A 6,564-nucleotide genomic window follows, 5' to 3' on the forward strand; every position below is an offset into this window, starting at 1 on the left:
TAACTAGCCATTTGAATGCTTTGAACATTTCACTACAAGGTAAAGATGTGCTAATTACTCATTTCATAGATGGAATAAGAGCTTTTAAAATGAAATTGACACTGGGTGAGTCAGCTGGAAATAGGAAATCGAGCTCACTTTCCGAAATTATCATCCATGCAAGATGTTCACAAAGACTGAACGTTACTCACATAGTTTAGTTGTCCTTAAGGAAGAATTTGATCAACGCTTTCAAGATATGACAGCACTAGACAGTGATTTTGATCTGTTCTCTCCACATTCAGCGAACATTGAAGAGATTCGTACTGAGCTGCAACTTGAAATTATTGACCTGCAGTGTGACAGAATACAGAGACAAATTTCAGAACAAGAAAAACATTTTGGAATTCTACAGACACTTCCCTCAGGATAGATTTCCTCATTTGCACAACCTGGCGGCTACAATAATATCAATGTTCGGTTCCACGTTTATTTGTGAACAACTGTTCTCTGCAATGAAATTTAACAAGACGCGCCTGAGAAACGCATTGTCTGATCGAAATTTAAACTGCACGCTGCGCCTACAATGCACAAGAACAATTACTCCGAACATAGACGCAATTGTAAAGGGCAAAAAGTGCAAGATAACCGAGAATCCCACACTTCAATGACCCTTTTATTGTGTAACAGATCACAAATTAATACGAATGTAGAGGCATACACTAAGCTAATAAAATTATCTGGCACATGTACATTCTCCTTCATTTGTTTCATTTGTCGCAGTATAATTCGTGAGTGATATCCCTGCAGGTGGCCGCGGATTTACATTGACTGGCGGCAGCTGTTGTGTGCCCCAAGTGACTCTCCCCACTCTCCGCTCTGGTCCGGTAGTGGGGGTAGCGTGCTCGCGCTGCCCCGTGCTCGCGCCTTGCTGCTCACAGCTTGCTCCGTGAGCACGTGTGTTGTGAAGCCCTGGTTTAAACGGAACTTTGAAAAGGCATTTCCAAACTTATGCATTCTGTATCAAGATCTCACAAAAACAGATGGATAACAGCAGGTATTAAGAAGCCCTCCCAAAAACAAAACCCTTAGTTCCATGAAAGATTCGCAATGATCCAGAATTCTTAAACTTCTATCACACATACAAAAAGGTGCTGATTGCTGCAAAAAAGTCATTTAATGGCAAAATAATATTTAATGCAGAGAATAAAAGCAAAGCAGTCTCTGATGTTATAGAAAAGGAAAGTAGGACAGGCAAACAAACACAGAATAACATACTGCTGAGGGAGGGGGTATGGAAATAAATGATCCACAAACTTAGCAAACTATGTAAACTAGCATTTTTCAAGTATTGCAGAGAAGGTACAGCAAAAATTCCCCAAACAAATATAAAACCTGTAAATAATGTTGCACTAAATACAATGATATTACTTCAAACCATGGAGAATGAGTCAATAAAACTGTTCAGAAACTAAAAATAAAAGTCCATACATCGATGAAGTACCAATGTGTACTGAACAATGCATAGGGATTATACAAGGCCTCTTAAAAGAAATGAATCGTTCACATCAGGGACATTTCCAGAGCAGTTAAAACAGCAAGAGTTATCTTTACTTAAGAAAGATGACATAGAAAATTACCAGGTCATTTCCCTGCTATTACCATTCTCAAAAATAATAAAAGCAGTTATGAAAGATTCATGAATTACCTGAACAAATACAATCTTAAGCGAAACGCAGTTTGGCTTCCAAAGTGCCAAAAATATGGAGTCAGCCACAGTAGAGTTTACAGAAGTTTTACTTTATGCTCTTGATAAAAATGAATGTGTCAGAGGATCTTTCTAAGGCGTTTGATACAGTCTACCACAAGATTCTATTAAATTAGAAGCATTAGGAATAAGAGGGGTAGCTAATGAATGGTTTCAATCATACCTAACAGATATGGTACAAAGAGTAGAGAACACATACTTCAAATAGATCTAAACATTTAGTAAAACACTTATCAGAACCAAAATATATTAATATAGGGGTTCCACAAGGTAGCATATTAGGACCAATAAAGTTCCTGATATACATCAATGACTTACCCAGTAGTTATTCATAGTGCAAAAATTCTCACTGATGACAGCAATATTATAGTCACTGAGAAAACAAGAGAGCTCCTTGTCCAGAAAGCAAATGAAACTCTCAATGAAGTTTATGATTGGTCGACAAGCAATAAAGTGACATTGAACATAAAACTAATGCCATGAATTTCGGTTTGAAGAGGAAAATTGAATTAAATGTATATGGCATCTATCGAGTGTGTAACTAATGCAATATTTCTAGGAACGAATATTGATTCTCAGTTGAAGTGGTGTGAACACACAAAGGTACTTGCAAACAATGTCATCAGCATGTTATGCCATTAGAATCCTGTCATCACTATGTAACATGCAGTGTCTTCGTTGCATTTTATTCATATGTACACTCAGTTCTTAGCTGTGGCATTCTTTTTTGGGGAACAAACGCACAAAATATGAAAATTTTCAAATTCCAGGAATGAGCTATAAGAATAATAGCCAAAAATACTAATCCAACTCGTAAAGGTCTGTTCGAAACACTGGCGATTTAAGTGCTCCATGTGAATACATTTACCAGTCAGTTGTACACATCAAAAATAACATTGCTAATTACTGCACAAACAGCTCTGTCCATGGCCATGCAATAAGAGTGACTCAACTTACATTTACCAAGAAAAAAACAACAGTTTCTAACAAGGAATAAAACAGTAGAATAAATTATCTAATGAGATTAAAGAAATTGCAGAAATACACTTATTTAAAAAGACAGCTAGAAAGTACTTGTTATGCAATACATTTTATACACTGAAGGATTACTTAGATAAAACAGAATAGGGGTTTGATAAAAATATGTTGTACAAATAATTATGTAACACCCTACATGCCACATAACACTTCACTTTGTTTTTTACCTTTCTTCCTTTCTAGAAATACTTACCCCACACTATGCATAGCACTATATTAACACTTCCTCTTTCTGAGCTCAACATGTCACTCATTATGGAGGGAAGATGACTCAGTTTTCCGGGATAGCAAATGGGTATGAAACTGCATGTATGGTGTGTGCAGTGACATGAGTGAACAGTGTGGCATTACATTATTTAACAAGTTATTTGTTAAGCAAGTATTTTATACCAGAAGTAAATCTAATGGTTGTCTAACTATCAGTCTGTAAATTTATGTGTATACAAATTAGATTTTAAAGTGTTCAAATTTTGTAAATACTTTGACATGTCCTATATCCTTGTAAAAAGATATCTACAGATGAATAAAGCTACTATCACCACCACTACAATAAATAAGTACAAGTTTAACAGATATGAGGAAACAACGATTCGAGATTTAAATAGCTTTTGCTACATCTAGAACAGAGGTGCGGTGGACCTGAACAAATCAAGATTTGTCTTTTGGCTGTCACATGCAAGATTATGGAATCTTCTGAACCGCTTAGAACACAATGACCATCTAATTTATGACCACATGTGATTCATGAAATGTCGATAGTTTACACAACATATGAAACCAGGGCGCCATAGCTGATTTATCAGCACAATTATCTTTGTGGGCTTTAAGAAGGCTTCCATCTAATGAGAAGTTCACTCTGTAGAAGAGCTTAACGCAAACAGGGATATCAGGGAACTCTTCCACCAGACTGACGATTAAAATTCGTCAGTCATGTCTGAGTCTTTGTATACGTTTATATTTACGAGGACACTATATCTGCCTTTTAACTTAGTTCTCGACAGATTCATGAGATAAAGGAAAATGTCATGAAACCCAATAAATTATGAATTTTAAGTCAATATTAAATGACTAGCATTGAACAGTTATCAATATGTCTACAGAAACTTTGGGTAGATGGTGTAGTATAAAAGAGGGACATTCCAGACGAGAAAATTTCTGGAATATCTTAAACTTAAAAATGGGAAAAGGTCAAGTAGTTCTCCGAATATATACAGTTAGCTTATTTTTAAATTTTCTTGTGCTTTACGTATAAATCCGTGGCCGCCAAACCGCGGCCCACAGTTCCTAGCCGTATTTTATACACTGAGGAGCCGAAGAAATTGCTACACCTGCCTAATAACGTGTGGAGCCCCCACTGAGCACGTAGAAGTGCCGCAACACGACGTGGCATGGACTCCTGTGATGTCTGAAGTAGTGCTGGAGGTAACTGGCGACATGAATCCTGCAGGGCTCTCCATAAATCCCCAAGGGTACAATGATGTTTGGTTTGTGGGTTGCTTAACTGCACGGTTGTCAGCGCCTGTACAAATTTTCAACCTTTGCTCGGTCCAGACTCGCCACTTTCATGAATGATGAAATGAGGACAACACAAACACCCATTCATCTCGAGGCAGGTGATAATCTGATCCCACCAGGAATCGAACCTGGGACCCCATGCTCGGGACGCCAGAACTTGACCGCGAGAACACACGCTGCGGGCGCAAGAGTACGAGGGGGGAGGGGGGATGGAGACCCCTTCTGAACAGCACGTTGCAAGGCATCCCAGATAAGCTCAATAACGTTAAGGTCTGGGGTGTGTGGTTGCCAGTGGAAGTGTTTAAAAGTGTGTTCCTGGAGCAACTCTAACAATCTTGGATGTGTGGGGTGTCCTGCTGGAATTGCCCAAGTTCGTCAGAATGCACGATGATCGTGAATGGATGCAGGTGATCAGACAGGATGTTTACGTACGTGTCACCTGTCAGCCATATCTAAACGTATCAGGGATCCTGTATGACGCCAACTGCACGCACCCCACACCATTACTGAGCCTCCACCAGCTTTATCAGTCCCCCACTGGCATGCAAGGTCCATGGATTCATGAGGTGGTTTCCATACCCGTACACGTCCATCCGCTAGATACAATTTGAAACGAGACTTTCCCAACCAGGCAACATGTTTCCACTTAACAGTCCAATGTCTGTGTTTAACGACCCTGCCGAAGCATAACGCTTTGTGTCGTGTAATCAAGGTTACACCATTGAGCCGACGCTGACTATGGCCCAGCAGTCATCATTGGTACCTTGATGTTATACCGGATTCCTGATATCCACGGTACACTTGTGAAATGGTCGCACAGGAAAATCCCCAATTCAGCGCTACCTCGGAAATTCTGTGCCACCGCTCGTACGCTGATTACAACACCACGTTCAAACTTTCTTAAAGCTTGATAACCTTCCATTGTAGCAGCAGTAACCGATCTAAGAACTGCGCCAGAAACTCGCCTCATAGGCGTTGCCGACCGCAGCACAGTACTCTGCCTATTTACGTACGTATCTATTTGAATACACATGCCTATACCAGTTTCTTTGGCGCTTCAGTGGGATGTGTATCTAGCGACTAACAGCAGAAATCCAACGACGTCAGCTAACGTTAAGACTAAGTGTATTTTCCTTTCTCAGCAACAAAAATACAATACAGAAAGTAATCACATTTTAAAATAATTTTAACTCAGTCATATCTACCATGAGCTGGGTAAAGTTTTCTGTTTACATCAGGGGCAGAGTGGTATGTAGCGCAGTCATTGTAGGGTTCATAGGAGTGGAGAGATGTTTCGTTGTTTGTTTTCCGATGCTGACAACTCACGAGCGTGCACGAGCAACACCGATCTGCTGCTATGGTAAAAATGCTAAACAGTATGTAAAGGATTCGTGAATGTGCTTTACAGAGACTCATCTTCAAACGTGGTACATGTCTGTAGGAAGTGGTGCGAGATCAAATTAGTAATGCTGTTTTAATACATTGCACTGAGTGAAAAATACATAAAAATATAGTAAACATTTGTGATACATCTCGTATTTCAGTTACCGTTAGTAAAACAATTTATGAAGGTTATCGTAAAGAGGAGTACAAAACATTTTAAATCCATTTTTGTGAATTAAACGGAAACTTCTGAAGATAGACATGAAACTTTTTGGGAAGTTGCAAGAGGTGTTGAATATGATAAAGCAGATTATACATGTTTATCCCCACGCCTAGTTTTTTTTTAATTTTTCACTGTTCAATTTCACCCAATTTGTCGGGGTCACTTTGAACGTGGAAACATTTTCCTATTCTATGGAAGTCATGTCAATTACTGTTAAATGACACCCCTATCATATGAAACCGCATGATTATTTTTTATGGGTTTCATCAGCTGAAGCTGTTTATGATTACGGCTTAATTTTGCTAATAATGGAAATTGGTGCTGAGCTAGTTACGAAATAAAATTTAAAAACAGATCTTTTCAAAATAGTCTGTATGACTAATAAAAGAAATGAAAAAGTTATCACATTTTAAAGAATTACATCTGTAAACAATCACAGGAGAAGTTGCCACGAAAGTGTCCACTCTAGCAGTTGTCAGACCTCTAATTTAAACTCAAAATGAGGCCATCCCCTTATATCTACCGTAGAATCAGGTAGAATCCTACTAATGTCATTTCTCAAAAACTGAGAAATGTGGAACATTAGGCCACACAAAAAATCATCTGATTCCATCTGGAATGCCATTTCCTCAGAAGTGTAATTTCATCATCAGTGATG

This window comes from Schistocerca nitens, chromosome 8 (genome assembly GCF_023898315.1).
Source record: "Schistocerca nitens isolate TAMUIC-IGC-003100 chromosome 8, iqSchNite1.1, whole genome shotgun sequence".
In the NCBI taxonomy this organism is placed as follows: domain Eukaryota; kingdom Metazoa; phylum Arthropoda; class Insecta; order Orthoptera; family Acrididae; genus Schistocerca; species Schistocerca nitens.